Below are 10,822 nucleotides of genomic sequence, written 5' to 3' on the forward strand. Positions count from 1 at the left end.
GCTACATGCAGGCACCAAAGTTTGATGTGACCATCTAATGCTTTACAGAAAGCCTCAAGGAGCACACAGGACTGAAAATGTAGTAGTATAGCCTGATTAAAAAAATGGGCCCTCTGTGCCTGGTGAGCAGTTGTGAGGAGATTGATAACTTTCAGGAGTTTAGCCATATATTATTCCACTGTAATGAACAGAGATAGCTTTTTAATTATTTCTAATCTAATTTGATAGTTAAATTCAGAAAGCAAATCAGTATCTACTGTAGCTGATATATGATGTTGGGGAAGCTGGAAAATAAAACTTTTTTTTCCCCTACCTTATTGGGCTTTAGGTGAAGTTAGATGGCATCCTTAGACAAAGGTAATTCATCATTTAACTTCAGCTGTGCTACCTGACTTAAGCAAATGGGAGCTCTGGTGTGGCACTGTCACATTACAGCCTCCTTGGCAGAAGTACTCCGTTTCCCAGGCCCCACATTGCACCATTGCCTGTGCCACCAAGGAGGTTTGCCTCCAGACCTGCCGAGGCTCGTCGGCCACCCAGCACGCTCGTGCACCAGCTTCTGGTCAGGACTCCCACTTCTGCTGGAGCACCTTTTGGAGTGGGAAAACTCAGGTACCTTCATGCAAGTCCAGACCATTGTGCCTACAGTGCTCAGGGAGCTGGACACAGATGGCACTGAGCCCGTGCGCCCCGGCCGGGCAGCCGGCAGCCCAGGTGACTCTCTGCAAGAGCATGCAGGTGGCAGGGCTAAGCATGCCAAAGCCTGCCCTGAGCACAGACGTGGCCCGAGGGGTTTGCAAGATTTGCCTCTGCCCTGTAAGAAACACATGGTCACCTTGCACTTTTGGGGGCCCTTGGGCTGCTGCAGTCCCCAAGTTTATGGAGCAGCCAGCACATTGCCCTAAAGCTCAGTTCAACCTCGGTTTATGGTGCATATGAAGAAGATCCTCTCTCATTCTCACAGACAAGGTGATGGTGGCAGCATGGCATTGACCCAGAGGCAAAGCCATATGAGTGTCCAGTCTGGGGATCTCCAGCTCCCAGCCCCACAAGACTGATGTTATCTCCTGCACATCCAGGCTGCTAGTGGTGACAAGGAGCACTTTCAGCTGCTGTTGGCCTGCCTGCTTTCCAGTACCATGGACCCCATGCCTCTTGACATAAATCCGAGCTGAATATAGCCTCAGGCTTCAACTCACATTAATCCTACTACAAGTTCATACAGTGTGGTGCAGCCAAGGAACTCAGTGCAAGAAATGAAAGAAGAAAGCAGAGAGAGAAATAAAAAGGGAGCAGGAGGGGTTTGGCACCTGTGCTAGAGACATGGCAGAGAGCAATTGGAGTATTTCTCACAGCCAGTTTCAGATCACCTTCCATTTCAGAGGCAATCCTGCCTATGAGTTGCAACACCTTACCCTGAGACCCTGCATAAAAAAAAAAGCAAGCATAAATTAGTTTTGCTGCTCAGGGGTTTTGCACAAGGGGAGCTGGTATCTCTGTTTCCACCCAGAGCCCCTCACTAACAGAGCACAGCTGAGTACAGGGTTTACTGATACAGAAAGCTGAATGGAAGGTACTTTTTTCACTGAAAGGCATGGTTTGTACTGGAGAAGGTGGAAGAGAGGCTCTTTCAGCAGGGGCAAGACAGCTAACACTACCAAATCTTTGTCATATGGCCACAGTTAGCGGCATCTTCCAGTTAGCTGGGGAATTGGGCAAACTGCTCTTTCTTGCTAACAGAAAGGCTGAAATTGCCCACTAGGTGATGTGGGGAAAAAAGAGACTAATAAATCCCTTGTCCTCTGACAGGCTTACACTGGTCCACACTGATGCCTAGGCTCAGGTGGCATCTCTTGAGTCTACACACTGATGGGGATAACTGGGGCACAGTGACCCTACAACCACTACCTACACACAGACTCCCAGCACAGGCAGCTGGACAGGGAGCTGTAAAAACAGCCTCTGCCCCATGGTAGTCGCTTGCCAAAACTGTGAGCCCAGCCAGGCACACGGGTAGCTGTGCTGCCAGGCCAGTGCTCTTGGATACCAGGGCTCAGATAGGAAAAGCATTGCTCCCTGTCTGGGGGAGAGGAAAATCTGTCTAAAAACTGCCGTCACATCAGAAGATTCACCAGGACGAAATGTCAAAGTTTTGTTTCGACTCTGCTGATGAGCTTACAGGTGACACTGAGGAGAGCTGAATAGCCTGGAGACAGAATGACCCCTTGGTTTTTGGGTCTGCCAGAAACATTTTTTTGTCTCAGGTTTTCTCTTCATCCACCAAAATCCAAAATCAATTCTTCAGCCAGCTCTAACAATGATTTTAACATCTAGCTAAGAAAGATGTGTGTTCTCTGTATGTATATTACCATTGACACTGCTCACCACAGGTTTAGCACTAAACATGGTGATGATGTTTTTTCCTCCCTGCCTCTTCTTCTCTGCTTGTAACCCCCAGGACCGGTTCCTGCACTTACCAAGATGTTGCGTGTCCTCTTAGGACAGACAACAGATTGTTTTGAAGTCCAGCATCTGTTAGTTGTTGTTTACAGTGAAAGTTTCAGCTTTGAGCTGAGATCAATGCAATGGTTTTAAGTATTGGAGAAAGTGTAGAATTAATATAAATCTTCCTGTTGTTTCCTCATGTTTGTCTACTGTGCATACAGGCTCCAGGCCACAAGCTCCAGTGAAGCCTCCAGAGACAGACTGCGAGGGGAGACATGAAAGACATACACCTAGTTTTGTCAAACTGCTAAAATTAAAGCTGGTCAGAGCAGTGTGAGGTGCCCTGCAGGTAGCAACATGGCGTCTCTTTCCTAGGACCCTTTCATGAGGTAATGATGAAAGTACAACAACTGTCAGGGAGGCCTCTTGCTGCTCTGCCTTCACATGCAAAAGCCTTATTTGGTTTGCCAAAATGAAGCTGGTGCCTCTCAACAGTAGAAATACTCATGCCTACAAGTGGCCTGTCTGGCCTCTCCCAGGTTATCTGTTGTGGTCACGTCCAAAGACCCCAAATCAAGATCAGAGATGAGGCTGTGGTAGATGTTGCGGAAGTCCCACACCCTGCCACAATTTCCATGCTGGTGTGGAATGGGATCGAGGAGCCCACAACTGGCTGTGGGGATGGTCATGGCTAATGGCAACTCAGCCTGGAAAGCATGTTCTGGGAACAATCTGATCCTTCAGACTCACTCATAAAGGAAACCAAACAAACTCTTGTATAAACTCTTTGAAAGCTATCCCAGCCAGCTCTTGGTGTCCCTCACATGCTGACGCAGACTGTCACAGCCTTTGTGGCCCCACTTTGCAATGTCAGGGTGGCACAGAATCCTTCAAGCAGCCGGGAGGGGTGTGAGAGTGGAGCAGGCAACACTGTAGGGATGCTCCATCCCCTGCCACAGAGCACATGCCTGCTGATACCTCACGGAGGGCTGTGAGCGAGAGCCAGGGCTCCTTACACCCTCAGTAAGTCTGCCCCTGTCAAAAATTGGGTGGAGGGAGCCTAACCGCACACAGCTGCAAGGCAGTTACAATGGGAACGCAAATTAAAGCCACCCATTTATGTAAACTACCTCAAAGTACTGAATACAAAAGCAGATGCATGGAAACAAAATTGCAATACCAGTTTCAGGCAGGATCCACTGGAGCACAAGATGAATTATATACGTATAGGATTTCAAAGGGGATCATTAAGACAGGCTGAGTTCTACCCACGTCTTAATGACCTGAATAGATTAGCCTCTCCCTCCTTGCTGCCTTGTGCTATCTGGCTAGGGATTGACACTGCAGAGATTTTAGCTTCGCTTCAGGCCTTAAAGCACAGCTTCAGCTTCAGGGAGAGGGCAGGGGGGGAGTGATGTGCTGCTGCATCCCAAGAAGCTCCCACCACCCTTCCGAGAGTGGCTTGTTTGCAGAGACAAACCCCGTGGCCAGCCTCAAAGCAGAAAACGGGCAAAATGGAAGGAGAGGAATCTAGCTGAGTGCACTTGGACTGGGCAAGGAAGAATAAGGGGGAAGAGTGCCTGAAATGAGCCTTTCTGTGGTGTTTCTCAAGCATCACTAAAGGAAAGAGAGAGAAAAAAACCAGAATAAACAGAGGACAACGAAGGAAGAAGTATGATATTAACAAGATGGAGAGTTTAAAAAACAACAACAACAACAACAAAAAACCAAAACAAAGAGATGCATGACGATCATAAGAGATGCCCGTGCACCTTGCAGATCCCTCCTTACAACCACTGCTCTCCGTTCTGTGAAGTAAGTGCTTGTTGTCCAATGGGAGAAAGGCTGAGCATGGTCTCCTCACAGCCTTCGCAGGGTTTCCCTGCAGGGCGCGCACTGCCCATCCCTGTGCGGAGCAGCTCTGCCCTTCCGGAGCACGGGTAAATAATCCCACGCGCGCACACCTTGGGGCGAGTACATTTTTCCTGGGTGAATACAGCTTTTCCAAGTGACTGAGATAGGATAATCAGGGGTAAGAGACCAGATTATACAGCAGGGCTCAGAAATTTTCGTGGAAGCCCAGGAATGCAGTGCCACAAGTAAGCCCTGCTGTCACCTCTGTTATTTTTCAAGACCAGTTTCCAAAGGTAATTTTTTGTTTGCGACAGCCTTGGTGTCACTCTGGATTTATTCTCTGTAGATCACATACACTGACTGTCCCCGTATCAGGGCAGTTGGTGTCCTTATGACCTGTAGCCCCTGAGGGAGCCCTGCTGCAGCCACAACAAACACCCCATCAGGTTTCCCATGTGCTGCATGCAGCAGAGGGTCTGGATGGCCACATACAAGAGCCGTCCCAAAGCTGTGACTCCTTGCAAAGCAGCAGGAGACCTTGGGGTAGGGCAGACCTAGGGCCAGTGTTAGCATCTCTTAGCCTCAGGCAGGCGGGTTCACATGAGGAAACCTGACACAATCCATGTTCTACCTCTCTCTGTGCCAGGCAAAAAGTGCTGCTGTTTGGGTTCCCATGGCATTTATTTTATACCCTTTTATCCTAAAGCTCTGTGTTCTTTAATGTAATAAACAAATCACAGGTTTTGTTTTACATATCTCTTTTCGGTACTTTTTATGCTTGTCTAAAAAATGCCTAGCAAACTGCTGCATTAAACAAAAATGAAGTCGAGCTTGGGGCTCCTGTACCCGGAGCCCTGAGGTTTCACAGAGCCTTCTTTGTACAGCTTCTATTTCTGTCTGATTAAGCTATCTAATTCTCAGAGGTTAAGCTATCTAAACTGACTGGGTACTGAAGCATTTAAAATGTAAATGCACTGAGCTTTAATCACAGCCTGCAGACTATCCCTCACTCTCTCTCCAACTGTGTATACATGGTAGCTGTTTCCTTGCAATTTCTTGATGTTACACCTGCATCTAGTGTCACTCTCACATGCCACAATGAACCAGAGCATGCTGGGGGGAAGGACAAAGTGTCCAGGTGTAAGAAAGCAAAGCTGAAGGTGCAGCTAGGGCAGCTAATATGTCCCTGTTTTCCCTCTCTGTCCTGCTGCCCCCCATAGCCTCGCATTCTCTGTGTCAGTACTTACACTATTGGCTCAGCTTGCCCTTCGTCAGGCAACACCGCTGCCCATATGAAAGTCAGGAAGGGGGAGGAAGGCAAAAACACAGCTCTCCAAACAGGGACAATTTATGCTCCCACAGTAATGCACTTCAGACAAGTGAGTGCTGCCAAGCTCTCCTCCCTCCCAGTACCTCACAATGATATTCAGAACTCCTTTGATTTTTTACATTTGAGAAAAATCCTTACAGAAGGAGTATTTCCAGTCTGGCACGGCGTGCCCTGGGAAAAGAAGACACACTACAGGTGCAGTTGTTCTGCAGCTCTGGCCCGTAGGGGTTATGGGGGGAAGAGTGGGGTGAGCCTGATGCAACCCTGCAAATCCCAGGACTAGGCAGCTCAGGGACTTCCCAAGCTACAGGCTGCATCTGCAGCAGCAGCTCTAACAGGCCTCCATAGCCTGTTTCCCATTAATTTGCCTAATTGCTTTTTGAACCGATGTATAGTTTCAGCACTTGAAGCATCCCATGGCAATGAGTTCCACCAATTAATTATGGTTGTGTGAAAAAAAGACTTCCTCTTCTATGCCTTAAAAAATATCTGCCCAATGATTTCATTTAACATCCCTTGGCTCTCGCCTTATGAGCAACTGCTTCCATTCCTCCTGTTGTTCATCACGTTGCAGACTCTGCAACCTGCAGCTTCAAATTCTCCCTTTTCTAGGCTGAAGTTGACTGATTCAGCCTCCTCTCATACAAATAGCATTGCACGTCTCTGATCATTCCTGTCATACGTCTCTCTGCCTTTTCCCATTCAAGTACAGCCTGAATTTCAGGAGTGCCGCACACCCACAACCCTGAGGTTGCTCGGTAGGAACTGGAGACATTGGGTCCTGCATCCTTTAAGAAATCGAACTTGCTGCTGTGGTTTATGCCCCAAAACTGGCTGCAGCGATCTCAGCAGGTGTGCTGGGGACATTGGCACTAACCCTGCCTTTGGTGTAGGGGTGGTAGCACCATGCCTGGCTCCCACAGCTTCTGCAGACAGTGGCTCTGAAGTGGCAGCCATGGCCAGCTCTGGCACTTGCTTCTTGACACCTCTGTCACTAAGCCCACAAACAATTGGTGACTGCCACAACATTTGTATTTGAGATCATGTGGACAATAGAGGTAATATGTTCATTGAGTAACTGTAAGCATTACCTCAATGAAACATTTATAGGCTCTTGCAATAGAAATATTGCAGATAGGAGAAGAAATGACCTCAGACAGGATCAAATAGGCAAAGCTAACTGTGGCCAAAGACTTCTCCCACAAGATAAACAAGTGGCTCAGCCCTCAAGGGGAACAGCAGGAAAGGGGAATCCCGGCAAGCTGTTCTCGTGCCAGGTTGTTTTTTTTCTGCAGGGCTTTAGTAGGAACTGTGTCTGGGAATCCCAGGATGGCCTCAATCCTTGCTTGCCTGCAGCAGCCCTGCCTGAGGGCAATGCTGCTGGACCCCAACTTCACCGGAGCCCTTCACCCCAAGCCCTGCACACCACAGGGGGAGCAGGCTTGTGCCTACTCTGTGCCATCAGTTTCTCTGAAACTGAACAGGACACAAATATAGGCATGGGTTTTGAAAGGAGGCAGGGAATATTTACAAGGGCTGGGCACATAAGGTGACTTTCTCTCGCTCCTGAGATGCAGAGGTGATTACAGTACTCCACCCTTTCCAAGACAACTTCAAGGAGGAGAGTCAAAATGCAGGGCAGAGAAAAAGCCATGACTCAAAGCACTATGCCCACCTCCCTTTATCTCGTGGGATAACAACGCACCAGCCACTTCTCCAGTCACTGCGAATTCCGTGGGGCTGCTGTGTGCCATCTTGGAGATTATCTTTGTCATCTCTGGCATTTTTCTAGCTCAGCTTATAATCCATCTTTCTTTAAGTACTCTGTTTTTCTTAAACAGCGTTGCTATTCTCTTCAAAACATAGCTCTGTTTATTCAAAACAAGCAAGGGTTGGTATCACACCATGCCAAATGGCAGCCGTGTTGCTGCTGGGTGGCGCTTGACAGCGCCAAGCTGCAGGTGACAACTCCTTTTTCCGGTAGGTGAAACAGGCAAGGGCCAACAAGGATATGCCCACAATATCTGTCGTGGCAGAGATTTTTAATCTGGTTGCCAGCATGGATTACAGTCTGAATCTTCCTTTTCTTTAGGAGAAAGCATTTGCAGACATTTCCAGCATTCCTTCTCTAAAGTTATTCCGCAAAAGATGAGTGAAACAAATTGTTGGCTTAGCAGGAGTGAGGCAGGTCTTCTTTTAAACAGAGGATTTTGATTGTGCCCTGTTATTTTATCTCTTTGGAATATTCAGTAGACAAAGTAATTTTCCTGTCTCTGAGCAGTGCTAAGTTGTCAGACTCCTTTTCTCTGAGCAAAAGGTAGTGCAGCATCTTCTCCCCACACAAGTGCTTTTTTTGGAAAATAAAAAAGAAAAGGAGAAAGAAAACCACCCCCACTCCCCCCACCCCAGTTGCTTAGAGGCATATGGTTTTCCAGAGACAGCAAGAATAAAACTGTGCCTGATCATATAAAACCCCAGCACCCAGGAATTAGTCCTAGCAAGATTGCCACCACAGGAGAGCCAGGCCCACCTGGGAGCATAATACCAGGAGGCTCATTTAGCAGCTAAAATAACCCACCCTGCAAACATCCTTCCATTTAGTTTTAAACAGCAGCGGGTCTGAAATTCAGCTGGATTCAAACAGGATGGGGGGAGGTGGGAGGTGAAGGATTGGGGCAGGGCAAAAAGAGATTACCCAGAGCCCTCCCTTGCAACCAGTGCAGACACTGCCCGTGTTGTTTCTTTAATTGGGGAAACAATGTGCTCTTTCAGGGGCTGCAGGTGGCTTGGGGCATTGCAGAAAAGGGACATTATGACTTTCCATGATAGCGTGGTTGAAAGGTTTGGAGCCCTATGTACAAAAAAGCCTTTGCTGAGGGTATTGCTGCTGCATCAAGTATCAATGAAAGCTGCATCTCTGCTGTTATGAATCCAATCGCCACCGAAAATGAATGGGAAGCATTAAGAGTAGCAAAATAGTATTTCAAGCTGCAATGAACAGCATCCAATTCATCAGTGAATAACAGGCCTCGGTCAGTGAAAGAATGGCTCTGATTGAAAGAAATATGGAAGAGCCTTGAGCAGTCTGCAGGAGCAGATGTGCAAAAGAAGTAACCAAAACTGCAGGCTCTTCTCATATACAGCCAGCTCCAAGCAAGGCAGTCTGGCTGGGTGTAGGGTCTGCAGCTCCCCATGTGAACCAGTTTACAGAGCCTTTAATATCCTGCCACTCCCTTGTCTTTGGAAATAAGCTTCTCTGAAGAGGAAAAACAACCTGTACGTGCAACAGCATTATAACACAGCGGTTTACCTCCAAACATCATGGTCTACCCTTCAGAAACCAAACTGGCATGAAAAGCATAAAGGCGTTATCAGCATTTCTACAGTTAGGGAAAGTAAGGGTATGTAGTAAAGCCAGAAGCAGAATTTGACCTGACCCTGTTTCTCCATCAGTCCCTGTTCCTCTGATTTCTGGGATGCTGCAGTGATGAGAGCTGCAAAACCTAAAAGCAAGCCCTGCTCTCTCCACCACCACAGCAGGACAGCCCAGCCTCAGGATGTTATCAGTGGGTGCCAGGGACCACTTGTAGCATCAAACAGCTGCTTGCCCACAGCCTCAGCCCAACTTGCCCCGTTGCCAGGACTTGGCAGGCTCTGCATAGGTTTTTCCCTGGGTGTGTGGGATCCACTTGATGCTGGTAAACCCTGCTGATGGTACCTACTGATGGTACCACAGAGAGTTAGCTGAGACTTGGGCTCTTGGCCCGATGGCTGCTAGTCCCTGAGCTGCTGGGGTGCCGTGGGGCTGAGCCAATGCCAGGACATGTCCCCCTAGTTCTGAGCTGCTTTGGGCTGCACACTGGGCTTTTACTCAGAGATTTCTCCGGCTAACCTCTCCATGGCAGATGCTGTCTTCAAAGAGCGGTGACACAGGAATAGCAAGACAGCTGATGAGGTTTGATGGCTCTTTATTTAGGGGAAATCCTCCTGACTATTGCCCAGGGCAAATAAGACTCAGAGGCTTGAATTCCCAGAGGAGGCATTGATGCACCAGATCAAAGCCTGCTCCCCAGCTGTCACTGCAGAGGCATCACCTCCAGCCATAACAGGAGGTTATAAAAACAAGGTCTCTCCCTGACACATCCCAGGCTCCACTAAGAAATCAGCTCCAAAGACGGGAAGGTGAGAGAGACCCAGCTATAAGTCCACTGTGGACTTTTTGTGCAAGAGGCAGGCTCCCAGAAAATGCTGTGGGATCAGGGCTCTAGCCTCAGGGATGTGCCAGAACCATGCAGGAGCCGGGGCAGGGGAGCATTGTGTTGCTCGGCTCTGCCTATTTCTTGTATTAACTCCTATAGTCAGGGATCCATCTGTTTGCTTCCATTGTTACACTCTCACACAAGGGAACCGAAGTCCAGAGCACTGTGAGACTCTTGAGTTATTAGAAGTTCTGGGGTATAGTTTTTAAACCAACAGGGGCATAGGGTCCTGCCACTGGCAGTGTGATTTCTCTCAGGTGGAGGCTTTCCAAAAAGTCTCACCGCTGCTGGCACCTCATAAGGAGCCTGACTACAAGTTGGCACAGGCTATATCAGCCTGCTTGTTCTACAGCTGCAGGATTCTCTTGCAGGACACCATGTGTTCTCACGATGGTGGCTGCCCACTGGGGCTGGGCTGCCAGCACTGCTGGCACAGACCGTGCCAAGCCGGTGTCAGGAGCAGCTGGCAGCCCCACGGAAAGCTCACCTGGTGCAGAAAAGGCCAAAGAGTTGAGCTGTGTTAGTTGACATTGCTTCAATAATTTATATCACATTTTGTAGCTGTTGATGTTACAACTCCTTCAAGGTACTTCAGTGTGAAAGATAGCAAGGTCCCTGCCTTGGAGACCTTACAGTCTAGTACAGGCAGGTAAACATAACAAGTAGAAACATTAAACTTTAGGTAGGGAGTGGGGACAGGTTGAGGGAGTATGTACAGAAATTATCTTTGGCACATCAAAGAGCTGGAAGAAGTCCATCAGAGGAACCTTTAGGCTATTTATGTATTTCAGGTAGCAAGATAAAATCATGAATAATGAGTTCCTGCAGCCTCTTTGCAGAACCAGCACTGAAGCAAGGCTTACAGAGACTCTTCCCTGCTAACATATGTCCTTCGGATGGGGAATGCTGAATCCTCCCCAGATTTACATTGCTG

The sequence above is a fragment of the Chiroxiphia lanceolata genome, chromosome 4 (genome assembly GCF_009829145.1).
Source record: "Chiroxiphia lanceolata isolate bChiLan1 chromosome 4, bChiLan1.pri, whole genome shotgun sequence".
NCBI lineage: Eukaryota > Metazoa > Chordata > Aves > Passeriformes > Pipridae > Chiroxiphia > Chiroxiphia lanceolata.